Genomic DNA, 20,881 nt, shown 5'->3' on the forward strand with positions numbered 1-20,881 from the left:
TGAGCCTTTTCTTACCCGGTTTTTAGAAATTATGGTTGGACATTCAGACCTTGCAGCCGAACACCTCCGCTCCCTCTTTTGATTATACATTGTCGGGCATTCGCACCTTGTCTTACCCGCTTTTTACAAACTATAGTCAGACATTCACACGTTGCAGCTGAACCACCTCCGCTCCCTGTTTTGATCATGTATGGTCTGGCAATACTACCTTTTCTTACCCGTTTGTGAGTAATTATGGCTGGACATTCACACCTACTTTCAGCAGAACACCACCTCTCTCGCTTTTGATGATGTATGGACCGGCATTCTTACCTTTTCTAACACATTTTTCAGCAATTATGGTCGCAGATTCACACCTACTCACAGACAAACAACTCCGCTACCGCATTTGATGGTGTATAGTCGGGCATTCTCACCCTTTCTCATCAGCTTTTTGCAAATCATGATCTGACATTCACACCTACTTGCAGTCGAAAAGCTCTGCTCCCGCTTTTGATTATGTTTGGTTGGATATTCGAACCTTTTCTTAACTGCTTTTTACAAACTTTGTTCGGAGGTTCACGTCTTCTTGAAGCCGAACACCTCCGCTTCCGCTTTTGATGGTGTACAGTCGGGCATTTTAACCTTTTCTTACCCGCTTTTTACCAACTATGGTCGGACATTCACACCTTCTTGCAGCTGAACACCTCCGCTCCCGCTTTTGATGGTGTATAGTCGGGCTTTCGAGCCTTTTCTTCCCCGGTTTTTACAAATTATGGTTGGACATTCAGACCTTGCAGCCGAAAACCTCCGCTCCCTCTTTTGATCATACATTGTTGGGCATTCGCACCTTGTCTTACGCGCTTTTTACAAACTTTAGTCAGAAATTCACACCTTGCAGCTGAACCACCTCCGCTCCCTGTTTTGATCATGTATTGTCTGGCAATACTACCATTTCTTACCCGTTTGTGAGTAATCTTCTAAAAGGTCATACCTGTCATTTTTTCCATTGAAACCATAAATATTTAAGAGGTTAAAGTCTTGCCCCATAAAATTCAAGTGTGCTAAAAGTGCCCGTCCGTCTCGCACCAGAACATGCGGATTTTTAATTAGAATGGCCACACCATCATTTTTAATTTGATTTGAGCCACTCCATATCGATAAATTGGGCCACATTTCCTCCCATTGTCTATGGTTTTTCTAAAAAGGTAGTCCACATTCTTGTATTAAAAACACATCTGATTTTATGGAGTCTAAGAAAGATATAATACTCTGGGCTCTTGTCTTTGATTTCACACTTCTCACATTTAGTGTTGAGAAGGTGAGAACCATTAAAAGGATAAAGGAAAGTAGGTATGTCATTTTCGTTTTTCTAAGTTATCAAAACAAATTACACACTCAGGTTATTTCTTGGGAAACTAGTTCTCCTTTTCGGACTCTCGTGTTGGCCTCTGATGCAATGTTGCATTTAACTTTGAGTCCCTGGGGGTTGATTGCAGAGCTAAAGGGAATCAGAGGACAACTCAGATGCCGTCCTCCTCGGCTGTTGACCTTCGGGGAGGTGAGTACCTTCACTAGACTCACCTGTCTGCTCTTCCTCCTCATTTAGCTTAGCTCCACCCTCTGCCTGTGAATTCTCACAGACTTCAGCACTGAGTGGTGAGGCCTCTACAGGCCCCTCTCCTTTTTGCTCCTCACTTCCAATCCAAGCTTTTAGCGGGAAGTTTGAATTTATTGGGTCAACCTCTTCACTTTGTTCACCAACTGCCACCTCTGGTCCTTCTCTTTGTTGGCTTGACTGTGGCTTTACCGTCTTTAATTTGTTGGCAAAAGATTTAGGGCAATCTCAGAAGAGGTGATTTAATTCTCCACAGAGATTACATTTCCTGCCATTTGGACACTCTCCAAAAGTGTCCCCAATTTCTCTGCACTTCCCACATATCACCTTGGTACAAGCCTCAACCAGGTGCCCATGCTCACCACACTTGCGGCAGAGCTTGGGCTGCCCCTGGTACTGGATGTAACCTCGGTTTTCGAGGTGGCCAGAGTGTCACTTTGCATCTCCGCCCACCCGCTGCACTGAGCACTCTTCAGCCCTTTTAAATGGTATAACTTTGCACTCCCGCACGCTCCAGCGAGCACCATTCAAGCAACAACTTTGCACTCCAGCTTCAAACATCGGCACAGTCGCAACAAGTAAGGCAACTCTACTCAGAGAAGTCACTCTGCACAGTAACAAGATTTCTTTTGCACAGACAGAAAGGGCTTCACCCGCAAAGGTAAAGCCTGCCAAAAATAGCAACAACTCATTAGTGCTGCTCTCCACGGAAGTCTTTAGTAAAAGGCGAAAGACTTGTACATTATGAAGAGAAACCAGAGTACGATTATCTGTCACTGCGGGAGCAGGGCATCAGGCTAGTTGGCATAGCCACCTTCCCCATGGTGAGCTTTGCTTGGTTGAGACGCTTGCTCCCCCTCCTTGCTCCTCGGCTGACCAAGTAGGAAAAATCGGGCCCTATTCGATGGCTGCCTTGTCTTTTACTCTGTGCAAAAGACAAGGCAGCCACAAACACCACGGGAACACCGTATTGAGGCTTTGTTCTGACCGCTCATTCAGTGTCGCGTTTCTTTCAAGCAATTCTCCCGGTTAGCCCGCACTCGGCTCGCCCCCAGAGCTGTGTTAAAGTCTACTTCGCATTCACTCTCTTTTTTCAGCAGACTAAAAGAAAGTTTCATCTTGGGCTCCCTGAAACTTCCATCCTGCACCACTGTTTGCTTTTTCACAAGAGCAGAGAAGAGCGCACCGTTCCCAGCGGCACTGCAGTACCGGGTCGATGCTTGGAGTGAACGGAGCAAGCTCCTTTTTCAACTCCTATTGCTAAAAATCCATTTAATATGTAGTCCTCGTACAAAGGCCATATCAGATATTAAACTGATAAGAACAGGTACTACACTTGATCTTAGCCAAAAGGCCGAGAAGCGATAACTGTCCACTGGTTCACGTCCGAGGGCCCTTCCTGGCACAATGCACACTTGTAGCGGTGTTCTTTTTATGGCCATAGGTGGCCAGAGTGTCACTTTGCACCTCCGCCCACCCGCTGCACTGAGCACTCTTCAGCCCTTTTAAATGGTATAACTTTGCACTCCCGCACGCTCCAGCAAGCACCATCCAAGCAACAACGTTGCACTCCAGCTTCAAACATCGGCACAGTCGCAACAAGTAAGGCGACTCTACTCAGAGAAGTCACTCTGCACAGTAACAAGATTTCTTTTGCACAGACGGAAAGGGCTTCACCCGCAAAGGTAAAGCCTGCCAAAAATAGAAACAACTCATTAGTGCTGCTTTCCACGGAAGTCTTTAGTAAAAGGCGAAAGACTTGTACGTTATGAAGAGAAACCAGAGTACGATTATCCGTCACTGCGGGAGCAGGGCATCAGGCTAGTTGGCATAGCCACCTTCCCCATGGTGAGCTTTGCTTGGTTGAGACGCTTGCTCCCCCTCCATGATCCTCGGCTGACCAAGTAGGAAAAATCGGGCCCTATTCGATGGCTGCCTTGTCTTTTACTCTGTGCAAAAGACAAGGCAGCCACAAACACCACGGGAACACTGTATTGAGGCTTTGTTCTGACCGCTCATTCAGTGTCGCGTTTCTTTCAAGTAATTCTCCCGGTTAGCCCGCACTCGGCTTGCCCCCAGAGCTGTGTTAAAGTCTACTTCGCATTCACTCTCTTTTCTCAGCAGACTAAAAGAAAGTTTCATCTTGGGCTCCCTGAAACTTCCATCCTGCACCACTGTTTGCTTTTTCACAAGAGCAGAGAAGAGCGCACCGTTCCCAGCGGCACTGCAGTACCGGGTCGATGCTTGGAGTGAACGGAGCAAGCTCCTTTTTCAACTCCTATTGCTAAAAATCAATTTAATATGTAGTCCTCGTACAAAGGCCATATCAGATATTAAACTGATAAGAACAGTTACTACACTTGATCTTAGCCAAAAGGCCGAGAAGTGATATCTGTCCACTGGTTCACGTCCAAGGGCCCTTCCTGGCACAATGCGTACTTGTAGCGGTGTTCTTTTTATGGCCATAGGTGGCCAGAGTGTCACTTTGCACCTCCGCCCACCCGCTGCACTGAGCACTCTTCAGCCCTTTTAAATGGTATAACTTTGCACTCCCGCACGCTCCAGCAAGCACCATCCAAGCAACATCGGCACAGTTGCAACAAGTAAGGCGACTCTACTCAGAGAAGTCACTCTGCACAGTAACAAGATTTCTTTTGCACAGACGGAAAGGGCTTCACCCGCAAAGGTAAAGGTAAAGCCTGCCAAAAATAGAAACAACTCATTAGTGCTGCTTTCCACGGAAGTCTTTAGTAAAAGGCGAAAGACTTGTACGTTATGAAGAGAAACCAGAGTACGATTATCCATCACTGCGGGAGCAGGGCATCAGGCTAGTTGGCATAGCCACCTTCCCCATGGTGAGCTTTGCTTGGTTGAGACGCTTGCTCCCCCCCTTGCTCCTCGGCTGACCAAGTAGGAACAATCGGGCCCTATTCGATGGCTGCCTTGTCTTTTACTCTGTGCAAAAGACAAGGCAGCAACAAAAACACCACGGGAAAACCGTATTGAGGCTTTGTTCTGACCGCTCATTCGGTGTCGCGTTTCTTTCAAGCAATTCTCCCGGTTAGCCCACACTCGGCTCGCTCCTAGAGCCGTGTTAAAGTCTACTTCGCATTCATTCTTGTTTCTCAGCAGACTCTTGGGATTTTATCTATAAAATGAATTCCTTCACTCAAACTATGTTAAAACTGCTTTGTCCTTCATATTTACCATGTCTAGAAAGATTTAAACAAAAAAAACAACGTTGTACTTTGCAGTAAAAGACAGAGCAAATCTAAAGTTTCATGAATCCGAGAATAAGCTTACTTTCATGAGTTCTTCACGATTTGGGATTTTGCTATAAAATGAATTCCTTCACTCAAACTAAATCGCTAATCTGTTACATGTAAGGCAGATGTCAAATTCACCGAAATAGGATCTAAGGGTATTCGGCCAATCGAGCTGTAGCAGCTTCGGTAAAAGAGTATAAGTTGAAGAGTTTGTGAATAAAGGTGTGCGCACACATAGTGAGCTGTAGGAAAATAGGCAGGGAGCAATGCCGGCTGGGGTATATGTTCTTGTATGTTGTCTGACTGTTTGATTTGAATGTGTTGTGTAAGTGTCCCGTTGAATGTTACATGTTTGGGCTTTGACACGCTTCACTGTGGTTGTTAACTGTGTGGTGTGTCCTGAAATGTTATATGTTTGGGCTGTGTGACATGCTTAATGCTTGTCAGTAGCTACCCACTTATTCATATATAGCAACTGACAACATAAGAAGTCCGGACATACTTTGATAGTAGTTGTAGAAGTATCCTTATTGATAATAGATAAACTAATTCATAGTGATAGAACAGTAGATGAACAGGTGCCTGCACATGTCTCACGAAAATAAAATGGGTGTATGATTGCTGACGGCAGAGCAATACTGCCAAACTTATGAGTTCTTGTGGCAAACTTGATTCAGTGTCTTGACGTGTATACGCTGTTTCGCTGACTTGATTGTCACAAGAAACAAAGTGTGTTTGATAAGATCCGACCATTTTATTACGGGAGGATCAGTATCAGTATTCGGCTGCAAGTAGGTGTGAATGTCCAACCATAATTTGTAAAAAGCGGGTAAGAAAAGGTTCTCATGCCCGACTATACATTAACAAAAGCGGGAGGAGAGGTCTTCGGATGAGAGTGGGTGAGAATTTCCAACCATAATCTATAAAATGCGGTGAAGAAAAAGGTGTGAATGCTACATAGAACACTCAAAAGTGGAGCGGAAGTGTTCGGCTGCAAGAAGGTGTGAATGTCCGACTATATTTGGTGAAAAGTAGGTGAAGCAAGGTCTGAATGCCCAACCTTACATCATCAAAAGCGAGATCAGGTGTTTGGCTGCAAGAAGGCCATAGTTTGCCAAAAGCGGGTAAGGTGCGAATGACCGACTAAATATCAACAAAAGTGGGGGCGGAGGTCTTCGGATGCAAGTGGGTGTGAATATCCCACCATACAAGTATGGTGGAGAGGAAGCTGTGAATGGCCGACCATAGTAAAAAGCAGGTGAGAAAAGGTGCGAATGTCCACCATTATACACCATCAAAACAGGGAGCGGAGGTGTTTGGCTGCGACAAGGTGTGAATGTCCACCCATAATTAATGAAAAGCGGGCAACAAGTAGGTTTGAATGCCCAACCATACATCATCAAAATAAGGAGCGGAGGTGTTCCGTTGTAAGAAGTTATGAATGTCCGACCATAGTTGGTAAAAAGCGGGTAAGAAAAGGTTAAAATACCCGACTGTACACAATCAATAGCGGGAGCGGAGTTGTTCGGCTTCTAAAAAGTGTGAAAGTCCGACCAAGTTTTGTAAAAAGCGGGTAAGAAAAGGTTCGAATGCCCGACAATTTATGATCAAAAGAGGGAGCGGAGTTGTTCAGCTGCAAGAAGGTCTGAATGTCCATCAATAATTGCTAGAAAAAATTAAAGTAAAAATTTTGAAAATCAAACCGCACATGATCATAAGTGGGAGAGGAGGTGTTCAGCTGCAAGAAGGTGTGAATGTCCACCCATAATTACTGAAAAATGGGTAAAAAAAAGGTGCGAATACCCAACCATACATCATCAAAAGCAGCTGTGGATGTGTTCTGCTACAAGAGGGTTTGAACGTCCAACCAAAGTTTGTAAAAAGCAGTTAAGAAAAGTTTCGAATATCCAACCAAACATAATCAAAAGCGGGAGCAGAACTGTTCGACTGCAAGTAAGTGTGAATGTCACATCATAATTTGCAAAACAACAACTATACACCATCAAATGCGGGAGCGGAGTTGTTCGTCTGTTAGTAGGTGTGAATCTCCGACCATAATTGCTGAAAAATGTGTTAGAAAAGGTAAGAATGCCGGTCCATACATCATCAAAAGCGAGAGAGGTGGTGTTCTGCTGAAAGTAGGTGTGAATGTCCAGCCATAATTACTCACAAACAGGTAAGAAAATGTAGTATTGCCAGATCATACATGATCAAAACAGGGAGCGGAGGTGGTTCAGCTGCAAAAAGGTGTGAATGTCCGACTAAAGTTCAAATATATTCACAAAAGCGGGAGGAGAGGTCTTCGGATGAGAGTGGTTGAGAATTTCCAACCATAATCCATAAAATGCGGTGAAAAAAAGGTGTGATAGAACACTAAAAGGTGGAGCAGACGTGTTCCGCTGTAAGAAGGTGTGAATGTCCGACCATAGTTTGTAAAAAGCGGGTAAGAAAAGGTTAAAATACCCGACTGTACACCACCAATAGCGGGAGCAGGGTTGTTCGGGTACAAGAAGGTGTGAAAGTCCACCCATGGTTTGTAAAAAGCGGGTAACAAAAGGTTCGAATGCCCGAATATATACTATCAAAAGCGGAAGCGGAGGTGTTCGGCTGCAAGAAGGTGTGAACGTCCGACCAAAGTTTGTAAAAAGCAGTTAAGAAAAGGTTCGAATATCCAACCAAACAAAATCAAAAGCGGGAGCAGAGCTGTTCGACCGCAAGTAGGTGTGAATGTCCAGCCATAATTACTCACAACCGGGTAAGAAAAGGTAGTATTGCCAGACCATACATAATCAAAACAGGGAGCAGAGGTGGTTCAGCTGCAACGTGTGAATGTCTGACTATAGTTTGCAAAAAGCGGGTAAGACAAGGTGCGAATAACCGACAATGTATGATCAAAAGAGGGAGCGGAGGTGTTCGGCTGCAAGGTCTGAATGTCCAACCATAATTTCTAAAAACCAGGTAAGAAAAGGCTCAAAAGCCCGACTATACACCATCAAAAGCGGAAGCGGAGGTGTTCGGCTTCAAGAAGACGTGTACCTCCGAACAAAGTTTGTAAAAAGCAGTTAAGAAAAGGTTCGAATATCCAACCAAACATAATCAAAAGCGGGAGCAGAGCTGTTCGACTGCAAGTAGGTGTGAATGTCAGATCATAATTTGCAAAAAGCTGATGAGAAAGAGTGAGAATGCCCGACTATACACCATCAAATGCGGGAACGGAGGTGTTCGGCTCTGAGTAGGTGGGAATGTCCGACCATAATTGCTGAAAAATGTGTTAGAAAAGGTAAGAATGCCGGTCCATACATCATCAAAAGCGAGAGAGGTGGTGTTCTGCTGAAAGTAGGTGTGAATGTCCAGCCATAATTACTCACAAACGGGTAAGAAAAGGTAGTATTGCCAGACCATACATAATCAAAACAGGGAGCGGAGGTGATTCAGCTGCAAGAAGGTCTGAATGTCCGAGCATAGTTTGTAAAAAGCGGGTAAGAAAAGGTTTGAATGCCCGAAAATACACCATCAAAAGAGGGAGCGGACGTGTTCCGCTGTAAGAAGGTGTGAATGTCCGACCAGAGCTGGTAAAAAGCGGGTAAGAAAAGGTTAAAAAACCCAACTGTACACAATCGATAGCGGGAGCAGATGTGTTCGGCTACAAGAAGTTGTGACAGTCCGACCATGGTTTTATAAAAAGCGGGTAAGAAAGGGTGCGAATGCCCGACAATGTATGATCAAAAGAGGCAGCGGAGGCTTTCGGCTACAAGAAGGTTTGAATGTCCGACCATAGTTTGTAAAAAGCGGGTAAGAAAAGGTTCGCATGCCCGACTATACACCATCAAAAGCGGAAGCGGAGGTGTTCCGCTGTAAGACGGTGTGAATGTCCGACCATAGTTGGTAAAAAGCGGGTAAGAAAAGGTTAAACTACCCGACTGTACACAATAAATAGCGGGAGTGGAGTTGTTCGGCTGCAAGAAGGTGTGAACGTCCGACCAAAGTTTGTAAAAAGCAGTTAAGAAAAGGTTCGAATATCCAACCAAACAAAATCAAAAGCGGGAGCAGAGCTGTTCGACTGCAAGTAGGTGTGAATGTCCAGCCATAATTACTCACAACCGGGTAAGAAAAGGTAGTATTGCCAGACCATACATAATCAAAACAGGGAGCAGAGGTGGTTCAGCTGCAACGTGTGAATGTCTGACTATAGTTTGTAAAAAGCGGGTAAGACAAGGTGCGAATAACCGACAATGTATGATCAAAAGAGGGAGCGGAGGTGTTCGGCTGCGAGGTCTGAATGTCCAACCATAATTTCTAAAAACCAGGTAAGAAAAGGCTCGAAAGCCCGACTATACACCATCAAAAGCGGAAGCGGAGGTGTTCGGCTTCAAGAAGACGTGTACCTCCGTACAAAGTTTGTAAAAAGCAGTGAAGAAAAGGTTCGAATATCCAACCAAACATAATCAAAAGCGGGAGCAGAGCTGTTCGACTGCAAGTAGGTGTGAATGTCAGATCATAATTTGCAAAAAGCTGATGAGAAAGGGTGAGAATGCCCGACTATACACCATCAAATGCGGTAGCGGAGTTGTTCGGCTTTGAGTAGGTGTGAATGTCCAGCCAAAATTACTCACAAACGGGTAAGAAAAGGTAGTATTGCCAGACCATACATGATCAAAACAGGGAGCGGAGGTGGTTCAGCTGCAAGAAGGTTTGAATGTCCGACTAAAGTTTGTAAAAAGCGCGTAAGACAAGGTGCGAATGCCAGACAATGTATGATCAAAAGAGGGAGCGGAGGTGTTAGGTTGCAAGAAGGTCTGAATGTCCAACCATAATTTGTAAAAACCGGGAAGAAAAGGCTCGAAAGCCCTACTATACACCATCAAAAGCGCGAGCAGAGGGGTTCAGCTGCAAGAAGGTCTGAATGTCCATCAATAATTTCTTTAAAACATGAAAGAAAATTTTCGAATATCAAACCGCACATGATCATAAGCGGGAGAGGATGTTTTCAGCTGAAAGACGGTGTGAATGTCCACCCATAATTCCTGAAAAATGGGTAAAAAAAGGTGCGAATGCCCAACCATACATTATCAAAAGCAGCTGTGAATATCAGATCATAATTTGCAAAAAGCTGATGAGAAAGAGTGAGAATGCCCGACTATACACCATCAAATGCGGGAGCGGAGGTGTTCGGCTCTGAGTAGGTGGGAATGTCCGACCATAATTGCTGAAAAATGTGTTAGAAAAGGTAAGAATGCCGGTCCATACATCATCAAAAGCGAGAGAGGTGGTGTTCTGCTGAAAGTAGGTGTGAATGTCCAGCCATAATTACTCACAAACGGGTAAGAAAAGGTAGTATTGCCAGACCATACATGATCAAAACAGGGAGCGGAGGTGGTTCAGCTGCAAGAAGGTGTGAATGTCCGACTAAAGTTCAAATATATTAACAAAAGCGGGAGGAGAGGTCTTCGGATGACAATGGTTGAGAATTTCCAACCATAATCTATAAAATGCGGTGAAAAAAAGGTGTTATAGAACACTAAAAGGTGGAGCGGAAGTGTTCGGCTGCAAGAAGGTGTGAATGTCCGACTATATTTGGTGAAAAGCAGGGGAAGCAAGGTCTGAATGCCCAACCTTACATCATCAAAAGCGAGATCAGAGGTGTTTGGCTGCAAGAAGGCCATAGTTTGCCAAAAGCGGGTAAGGTGCGAATGACCAACTAAATATCAACAAAAGTGGGGGCGGAGGTCTTCGGATGCAAGTGGGTGTGAATCTTCCACCATACAAGTATGGTGGAGAGGAAGCTGTGAATTGCTGACCATAAGTTTGCAAAAAGCGGTTGAGAAAAGGTGCGAATGTCCAACCATACATGATCAAAACAGGGAGCGGAGGTGTTTGGCTGCGACAAGGTGTGAATGTCCACCCATAATTAATGAAAAGCGGGCAAGAAGTAGGTTCGAATGCCCAACCACACATCATCAAAAGCAGGAGTGGATGTGTTCGGCTACAAGAAGGTTTGAATGTCCGAGCATAGTTTGTAAAAAGCGGGTAAGAAAAGGTTCGAATGCCCAAACATACACCATCAAAAGAGGGAGCGGACGTGTTCCGCTTTAAGAAGGTGTGAATGTCCGACCAGAGTTGGTAAGAAGCGGGTAAGAAAACGTTAAAAAACCTGACTGTACACAATCAATAGTGGGAGCGGATGTGTTCAGCTACAAGAAGGTGTGACAGTCCGACCATGGTTTGTAAAAAGCGGGTAAGAAAAGTTGCAAATGCCCGACAATGTATGATCAAAAGAGGGAGCGGAGCTTTTCGGCTACAAGAAGGATTGAATGTCCGACCATAGTTTGTAAAAAGCGGGTAAGAAAAGGTTCGAATGCCCGACTATACACCATCAAAAGCGGAAGCGGAGGTGTTCCGCTGTAAGACGGTGTGAATGTCCAACCATAGTTGGTAAAAAGCGGGTAAGAAAAGGTTAAACTACCCGACTGTACACAATCAACAGCGTGAGTGGAGTTGTTCGGCTACAAGAAGGTGTGAAAGTCCGACCATGGTTTGTAAAAAGCGGGTAAGAAAAGGTTCGAATTCCCGAATATATACCATCAAAAGCGGAAGCGGAGGTGTTCGGCTGCAAGAAGGTTTGAACGTCCGACCAAAGTTTGTAAAAAGCAGTTAAGAAAAGCGTCGAATATCCAACCAAAGAAAATCAAAAGCGGGAGCAGAGCTGTTCGACTGCAAGTAGGTGTGAATGTCCAGCCATAATTACTCACAAACGGGTAAGAAAAGCTAGTATTGCCAGACCATACATGATCAAAACAGGGAGCGGAGGTGGTTCAGCTGCAACGTGTGAATGTCTGACTATAGTTTGTAAAAAGCGGGTAAGACAAGGTGCGAATGCCCAACAATGTATGATCAAAAGAGGGAGCGGAGGTGTTCGGCTACAAGAAGGTGTGAAAGTCCGACCATGGTTTGTAAAAAGCAGGTAAGAAAAGGTTCGAATGCCCGAACATACACCATCAAAAGAGGGAGCGGACGTGTTCCGCTGTAAGAAGGTGTGAATGTCCGACCATAGTTGGTAAAAAGCGGGTAAGAAAAGGTTAAAATACCCGACTGTACACAATCAATAGCGGGAGCAGAGTTGTTCGGCTACAAGAAGGTGTGAAAGTCCACCCATGGTATGTAAAAAGCGGGTAACAAAAGGTTCGAATGCCCAAATATGTACCATCAAAAGCGGAAGCAGAGGTGTTCGACTGCAAGTAGGTGTGAATATCAGATCATATGCAAAAAGTTGATGAGAAAGGGTGAGAATGCCTGACTAAACACCATCAAATGCGGGAGCGGAAGTGTTTGGCTGTGAGTAGGTGTGAATGTCCGACCATAATTGCTGAAAAATGTGTTAGAAAAGGTAAGAATGCTGGACCATACATCATCAAAAGCGGGAGAGGTGGTGTTCGGCTGCAAGAAGGTGTGAAAGTCCGACCATGGTTTGTAAAAAGCGGGTAAGAAAAGGTTTGAATGCCCGAATATACACCATCAAAAGTGGAAGCGGAATTGTTCGGCTGCAAGAAGGTGTGAACGTCCGACCAGTTTGTAAAAAGCAGTGAAAAGCGAGAAAAAGCTTTTCGTTAGTTTTGCATGATTTGGGATTTTGCTTATAAAATGCATTCCTTCACTCAAACTATGTTAAAACTGATTTGTCCTTCATATTTACCTTGTCTAGAAAGATTTAAACAAAAAAAAACCCCAACGTACTTTGCAGTAAAAGAAAGAGCAAATCTAAGATCTAAAAGTTTCAGGAATCCGAGTATAAGCTTGCTTTCATGAGTTCTTCACGATTTCGGATTTTGCTACAAAATGAATTGCTTTGCTCAAACCAAGTTAAACCTGCTTTGTCCTTCCATATTTATCAATGTCGAGATAGATTTAAACAAAACAAAGAAAACACGTTGTACTTTGCAATATAACAAATAGCAACACTGAAGGATCAGGAATCCGAGAATAAGCTTTTCATGTGTTGTGCATGTTTTGAGATTTTGTTTTAAAATGAATTCCTTCACTCAAACTATGTTAAAACTGCTTTGACATTGATAAATATGAAGACAAAGCAATTTTAACTTGGTTTGAGCAAAGCAATTCATTTTATAGGAAAATCCGAAATCATGCAGAACGTATGAAAATAAGCTTATTCTCGGATTCCTGTTCCTTCAGTGTTGCTCTTTCTTCTACTGCAATATACAATGTTGTTCTTTGTTGAAGTCGATCTAGACATTGATAAATATGAAGTTAAAAGCAGTTTTAACATAGTTTGAGTGAAGGAATTCATTTTATAGCAAAATCCCAAATCATGCAGAACGTATGAAAAGAAGCTTATTCTCGGATTCCTGTTCCTTCAGTGTCTCTCTTTCTTCTACTGCAATATACAATGTTGTTCTTTGTTGAAGTCGATCTAGACATTGATAAATATGAAGGACAAAGAAGTTTTCACTTGGTTTGAGTGAAGGAATTCATTTTATACATAAAATCCCAAATCATGCAGAACGTATGAAAGTAAGCTTATTCTCGGATTCCTGTTCCTTCAGTGTTGCTCTTTCTTCTACTGCAATATACAATGTTGTTCTTTGTTGAAGTCGATCTAGACATTGATAAATATGAAGGTAAAAGCAGTTTTAACATAGTTTGAGTGAAGGAATTCATTTTATAGCAAAATCCCAAATCATGCAGAACGTATGAAAATAAGCTTATTCTCGGATTCCTGATCCTTCAGTGTCTCTCTTTCTTCTACTGCAAAATCTAATGTTGTTCTTTGTTGAAGTCGATCTAGACATTGATAAATATGAAGGTAAAAGCCGTTTTACCATAGTTTGATTGAAGGAATGCATTTTATAAGCAAAATCCCAAATCATGCAGAACTCATGAAAAGCTTTTTCTCGGATTTCTGAACCTTTCTTTCTTTTACTGCAAAATACTACGTTGTTTTTTGTTCAAATCTATCTAGACATTTATAAATACCAGCCGAACATCTCTGCTGCCGCTTTTGATAATTTATGGTTTGGTATTCTTACCTTTTCTTACCCGTTTGTGAGTAATTATGGCTGGATATTCACACCTTCTTGCAGCCGAACACCACCTCTCCCGCTTTTGATGATGTATGGGCTGGCATTCTTACCTTTTCTAACACATTTTTCAGCAACTAGGGTGGGACATTCACACCTACTCACAGACAAACACCTCCGCTCTCGCATTTGATGGTGTATAGTAGGGCATTCTCACCCTTTCTCATCAGCTTTTTGCAAATTATGATCTGACATTCACACCTACTGCTTTTTACAAACTATGGTCAGACATTCACACCGTCTTACAGTGCAACACCTCCGCTCCCGCTTTTGATGGTGTATAGTCGGGCATTCAAACCTTTCTTACCCGCTTTTTACAAACTTTGGTCGGACATTCAGACCTTCTTGTAGCCGAAAACCTCCGCTCCCTCTTTTGATCATACATTCGCACCTTTTCTTACCCGCTTTTTACAAACCATGGTGAGACTTTCACACCTTCTTGTAGCCGAACACATCCGCTCCCGCTATTGATTGTGTACAGTCGGATATTTGAACCTTTTCTTACCTTCTTTTTACCAACTATGGTTGGGCATTCACACCTACTTACAGCGGAACACGTCCGGTCTGCCTTTTGATGGTGTATGTTCGGGCATTCGAAGCTTTTCTTACCCGCTTTTTACAAACTATGCTCGGACATTCAAACCTTCTTGTAGCCGAACACATCCACTCCTGCTTTTGATGATGTATGGTTGGGCATTGGAACCTACTTGTTGCCCGCTATTCATTAATTATGGGTGGACATTAAAACCTTGTCGCAGCCAAACACGTCCGCTCCCTGTTTTGATCATGTATGGTTGGACATTCGCACCTTTTCTCACCCGCTTTTTGCAAACAATGGTCAGCAATTCATAGCTTCCTCTCCACCATACTTGTATGGTGGAATATTCACACCCACTTGCATCCGAAGACCTCCGCCCCCACTTTTGTTGATATTTAGTCGGTCATTCGCACCTTACCCGCTTTTGGCAAACTATGGCCTTCTTGCAGCCAAACACCTCTGATCTCGCTTTTGATGATGTAAGGTTGGGCATTCAGACCTTGCTTCACATGCTTTTCACCAAATATAGTCGGACATTCACACCTTCTTGCAGCCGAACACTTCCGCTCCACCTTTTAGTGTTCTATAAAACCTTTTTTTCACCGCATTTTATAGATTATGGTTGGAAATTCTCAAACACTCTCATCCGAAGACTTCTCCTCTCGCTTTTGTTAATATATTTGAACTTTAGTCGGACATTCAGACCTTCTTGTAGCCGAAAACCTCCGCTCCCTCTTTTGATCATACATTCGCACCTTTTCTTACCCGCTTTTTACAAACCATGGTGAGACTTTCACACCTTCTTGTAGCCGAACACATCCGCTCCCGCTATTGATTGTGTACAGTCGGATATTTGAACCTTTTCTTACCTTCTTTTTACCAACTATGGTTGGGCATTCACACCTACTTACAGCGGAACACGTCCGGTCTGTCTTTTGATGGTGTATGTTCGGGCATTCGAAGCTTTTCTTACCCGCTTTTTACAAACTATGCTCGGACATTCAAACCTTCTTGTAGCCGAACACATCCACTCCTGCTTTTGATGATGTATGGTTGGGCATTGGAACCTACTTGTTGCCCGCTATTCATTAATTATGGGTGGACATTAAAACCTTGTCGCAGCCAAACACGTCCGCTCCCTGTTTTGATCATGTATGGTTGGACATTCGCACCTTTTCTCACCCGCTTTTTGCAAACAATGGTCAGCAATTCATAGCTTCCTCTCCACCATACTTGTATGGTGGAATATTCACACCCACTTGCATCCGAAGACCTCCGCCCCCACTTTTGTTGATATTTAGTCGGTCATTCGCACCTTACCCGCTTTTGGCAAACTATGGCCTTCTTGCAGCCAAACACCTCTGATCTCGCTTTTGATGATGTAAGGTTGGGCATTCAGACCTTGCTTCACATGCTTTTCACCAAATATAGTCGGACATTCACACCTTCTTGCAGCCGAACACTTCCGCTCCACCTTTTAGTGTTCTATAACACCTTTTTTTCACCGCATTTTATAGATTATGGTTGGAAATTCTCAAACACTCTCATCCGAAGACTTCTCCTCTCGCTTTTGTTAATATATTTGAACTTTAGTCGGACATTCACACCTTCTTGCAGCTGAACCACCTCCGCTCCCTGTTTTGATCATGTATGGTCTGGCAATACTACTTTTTCTTACCCGTTTGTGAGTAATTATGGCTGGACATTCACACCTACTTTCAGCAGAACACCACCTCTCTCGCTTTTGATGATGTATGGACCGGCATTCTTACCTTTTCTAACACATTTTTCAGCAATTATGGTCGGAGATTCACACCTACTCACAGACAAACAACTCCGCTCCCGCATTTGATGGTGTATAGTCGGGCATTCTCACCCTTTCTCATCAGCTTTTTGCAAATTATGATCTGACATTAACACCTGCTTTTGATGATGTATGGTTGGGTATTCGCACCTTTTTTTTACCCATTTTTCAGCAATTATGGGTGGACATTCACACCTTCTTGCAGCTGAACACCTCCTCTCCCCCTTATGATCATGTGCGGTTTGATTTTCGAAATTTTTACTTTATTTTTTTCTAGCAATTATTGATGGACATTCAGACCTTCTTGCAGCTGAACACCTCCGCTCCCGCTTTTGATCATACATTGTCGGGCATTCGCACCTTGTCTTACCAGATTTTTACAAACTTTAGTCGAACATTCACACCTTCTTGCAGCTGAACACCTCCGCTCCCTCTTTTGATTATACATTGTCGGGCATTCGCACCTTGTCTTACCCGCTTTTTACAAACTATAGTCAGACATTCACACGTTGCAGCTGAACCACCTCCGCTCCCTGTTTTGATAATGTATGGTCTGGCAATACTACCTTTTCTTACCCGTTTGTGAGTAATTATGGCTGGACATTCACACCTACTTTCAGCAGAACACCACTTCTCTCGCTTTTGATGATGTATGGACCGGCATTCTTACCTTTTCTAACACATTTTTCAGCAATTATGGTCGCAGATTCACACCTACTCACAGACAAACAACTCCGCTCCCGCATTTGATGGTGTATAGTCGGGCATTCTCACCCTTTCTCATCAGCTTTTTGCAAATTATGATCTGACATTCACACCTACTTGCAGTCGAAGAGTTCTGCTCCCGCTTTTGATTATGTTTGGTTGGATATTCGAACCTTTTCTTAACTGCTTTTTACAAACTTTGGTTGGACGTTCACAACTTCTTGTAGCCGAACACATCCACAGCTGCTTTTGATGATGTATGGTTGGGCATTCGCACCTTTTTTTTACCCATTTTTCAGGAATTATGGGTGGATATTCACACCTTCTTGCAGCTGAACACCTCCTCTCCCACTTATGATCATGTGTGGTTTGATTTTAGAAATTTTTACTTTCATGTTTTCTAGCAATTATTGATGGACATTCAGACCTGCTTGCAGATGAACACCTCCGCTCCCGCTTTTGATCATACATTGTCGGACATTCATACCTTGTCTTACCAGATTTTTACAAACTTTAGTCGAACATTCACACCTTCTTGCAGCTGAACACCTCCGCTCCCGCTTTTGATGGTGTAAAGTCGGGCTTTCGAGCCTTTTCTTACCCGGTTTTTAGAAATTATGGTTGGATATTCAGACCTTGCAGCCGAACACCTCCGCTCCCACTTTTGATCATACATTGTCGGGCATTCGCACCTTGTCTTACCCGCTTTTTACAAACTATAGTCAGACATTCACACGTTGCAGCTGAACCACCTCCGCTCCCTGTTTTGATCATGTATGGAGTGGCAATACTACCTTTTCTTACCCGTTTGTGAGTAATTATGGCTGGACATTCACACCTACTTGCAGTCGAACAGCTCTGCTCCTGCTTTTGATTTTGTTTGGTTGGATATTCGAAACTTTTCTTAACTGCTTTTTACAAACTTTGGTCGGACGTTCACACCTTCTTGCAACCGAACACCTCCGCTTCCGCTTTTGATGGTATATATTCGGGAATTCGAACCTTTTCTTACCCGTTTTTTACAAACCATGGTCGGACTTTCACACCTTCTTGTAGCCGAACAACTCCACTCCCGCTATTGATTGTGTACAGTCGTGTAGTTTAACCTTTTCTTACCCGCTTTTTAACAACTATGGTCGGACATTCACACCGTCTACAGCGGAACACCTCCGCTTCCGCTTTTGATGGTGTATAGTCGGGCATTCGAACCTTTTCTTACCCGCTTTTTACAAACTATGGTCGGACATTCAAACCTTCTTGTAGCCGAAAAGCTCCGCTCCCTCTTTTGATCATACATTGTCGGGCATTTGCACCTTTTCTTACCCGCTTTTTACAAACCATGGTCGGACTGTCACACCTTCTTGTAGCCGAACACATCTGCTCCCGCTATTGATTGTGTACAGTCGGGTTTTTTAACCTTTTCTTACCCGCTTTTTACCAACTCTGGTCGGACATTCACACCTTCTTACAGCGGAACACCTCCGCTCCCTCTTTTGATGGTGTATGTTCGGGCATTCGAACCTTTTCTTACCCGCTTTTTACAAATTATGCTCGGACATTCAAACCTTTTTATAGCCGAACACATCCACTCCTGCTTTTGATGATGAGTGGTTGGGCATTCGAACCTACTTCTTGCCCGCTTTTCATTAATTATGGGTGGACATTCACACCTTGTCGCAGCCAAACACCTCCGCTCCCTGTTTTGATGGTGTATGGTTGGACATTCGCACCTTTTCTCACCCGCTTTTTGCAAACTATGGTCAGCAATTCACAGCTTCCTCTCCACCATACTTGTATGGTGGGATATTCACACCCACTTGCATCCGAAGACCTCCGCCCCCACTTTTGTTGATATTTAGTCGGTCATTCGCACCTTACCCGCTTTTGGCAAACTATGGCCTTCTTGCAGCCAAACACCTCTGATCTCACTTTTGATGATGTAAGGTTGGGCATTCAGACCTTGCTTCACCTGCTTTTCACCAAATATAGTCGGACATTCACACCTTCTTGCAGCCGAACACTTCCGCTCCACCTTTTAGTGTTCTATCACACCTTTTTTTCACCGCATTTTATAGATTATGGTTGGAAATTCTCAACCAATCTATCCGAAGACCTCTCCTCCCGCTTTTGTTAATATATTTGAACTTTAGTCGGACATTCACACCTTCTTGCAGCTGAACCACCTCCGCTCCCTGTTTTGATCATGTATGGTCTGGCAATACTACTTTTTTTTACCCGTTTGTGAGTAATTATGGCTGGACATTCACACCTACTTTCAGCAGAACACCACCTCTCTCGCTTTTGATGATGTATGGACCGGCATTCTTACCTTTTCTAACACATTTTTCAGCAATTATGGTCGGAGATTCACACCTACTCACAGACAAACAACTCCGCTCCCGCATTTGATGGTGTATAGTCGGGCATTCTCACCCTTTCTCATCAGCTTTTTGCAAATTATGATCTGACATTAACACCTGCTTTTGATGATGTATGGTTGGGTATTCGCACCTTTTTTTTACCCATTTTTAAGGAATTATGGGTGGACATTCACACCTTCTTGCAGCTGAACACCTCCTCTCCCACTTATGATCATGTGCGGTTTGATTTTCGAAATTTTTACTTTAATTTTTTCTAGCAATTATTGATGGACATTCAGACCTTCTTGCAGCTGAACATCTCCGCTCCCGCTTTTGATCATACATTGTCGGACATTCATACCTTGTCTTACCAGATTTTTACAAACTTTAGTCGAACATTCACACCTTCTTGCAGCTGAACACCTCCGCTCCCGCTTTTGATGGTGTAAAGTCGGGCTTTTGAGCCTTTTCTTACCCGGTTTTTAGAAATTATGGTTGGACATTCAGACCTTGCAGCCGAACACCTCCGCTCCCTCTTTTGATTATACATTGTCGGGCATTCGCACCTTGTCTTACCCGCTTTTTACAAACTATAGTCAGACATTCACACGTTGCAGCTGAACACCTCCGCTCCCGCTTTTGATGGTGTAAAGTCGGGCTTTTGAGCCTTTTCTTACCCGGTTTTTAGAAATTATGGTTGGACATTCAGACCTTGCAGCCGGACACCTCCGCTCCCTCTTTTGATTATACATTGTCGGGCATTCGCACCTTGTCTTACCCGCTTTTTACAAACTATAGTCAGACATTCACACGTTGCAGCTGAACCACCTCCGCTCCCTGTTTTGATCATGTATGGTCTGGCAATACTACCTTTTCTTACCCGTTTGTGAGTAATTATGGCTGGACATTCACACCTACTTTCAGCAGAACACCACCTCTCTCGCTTTTGATGATGTATGGACCGGCATTCTTACCTTTTCTAACACATTTTTCAGCAATTATGGTCGCAGATTCACACCTACTCACAGACAAACAACTCCGCTACCGCATTTGATGGTGTATAGTCGGGCATTCTCACCCTTTCTCATCAGCTTTTTGCAAATCATGATCTGACATTCACACCTACTTGCAGTCGAAAAGCTCTGCTCCCGCTTTTGATTATGTTTGGTTGGATATTCGAACCTTTTCTTAACTGCTTTTTACAAACTTTGTTCGGAGGTTCACGTCTTCTTGAAGCCGAACACCTCCGCTTCCGCTTTTGATGGTGTACAGTCGGGCATTTTAACCTTTTCTTACCCGCTTTTTACCAACTATGGTCGGACATTCACACCTTCTTGCAGCTGAACACCTCCGCTCCCGCTTTTGATGGTGTATAGTCGGGCTTTCGAGCCTTTTCTTCCCCGGTTTTTACAAATTATGGTTGGACATTCAGACCTTGCAGCCGAAAACCTCCGCTCCCTCTTTTGATCATACATTGTTGGGCATTCGCACCTTGTCTTACGCGCTTTTTACAAACTTT

At 43.6% G+C, this 20,881-nt stretch overlaps 5 non-coding genes across 5 annotated transcripts; all 5 read right to left on the reverse strand.

Annotated features, from left to right (window-relative positions):
* Positions 1-2,247: 2,247 nt before the first annotated feature.
* On the reverse strand, positions 2,248-2,361 carry LOC140308257 (U5 spliceosomal RNA). Its single transcript, XR_011916220.1, has one exon. It is a non-coding gene; the product is annotated as a U5 spliceosomal RNA (small nuclear RNA).
* A 411-nt stretch (positions 2,362-2,772) lies between these two features.
* LOC140307880 (U2 spliceosomal RNA) lies at positions 2,773-2,963 on the reverse strand. The gene has a single exon (XR_011915904.1). It is a non-coding gene; the product is annotated as a U2 spliceosomal RNA (small nuclear RNA).
* Positions 2,964-3,271: 308 nt separating this feature from the next.
* On the reverse strand, positions 3,272-3,385 carry LOC140308101 (U5 spliceosomal RNA). Its single transcript, XR_011916077.1, has one exon. It is a non-coding gene; the product is annotated as a U5 spliceosomal RNA (small nuclear RNA).
* A 411-nt stretch (positions 3,386-3,796) lies between these two features.
* On the reverse strand, positions 3,797-3,987 carry LOC140308117 (U2 spliceosomal RNA). Its single transcript, XR_011916092.1, has one exon. It is a non-coding gene; the product is annotated as a U2 spliceosomal RNA (small nuclear RNA).
* Positions 3,988-4,278: 291 nt separating this feature from the next.
* Positions 4,279-4,392, reverse strand: LOC140308380 (U5 spliceosomal RNA). The gene has a single exon (XR_011916332.1). It is a non-coding gene; the product is annotated as a U5 spliceosomal RNA (small nuclear RNA).
* Between the last annotated feature and the right edge of the window lie 16,489 nt (positions 4,393-20,881).

The sequence above is a fragment of the Leuresthes tenuis genome, unplaced genomic scaffold (genome assembly GCF_036924035.1).
Source record: "Leuresthes tenuis unplaced genomic scaffold, fLeuTen1.0.hap1 SCAF_5, whole genome shotgun sequence".
Taxonomy (NCBI): domain Eukaryota; kingdom Metazoa; phylum Chordata; class Actinopteri; order Atheriniformes; family Atherinopsidae; genus Leuresthes; species Leuresthes tenuis.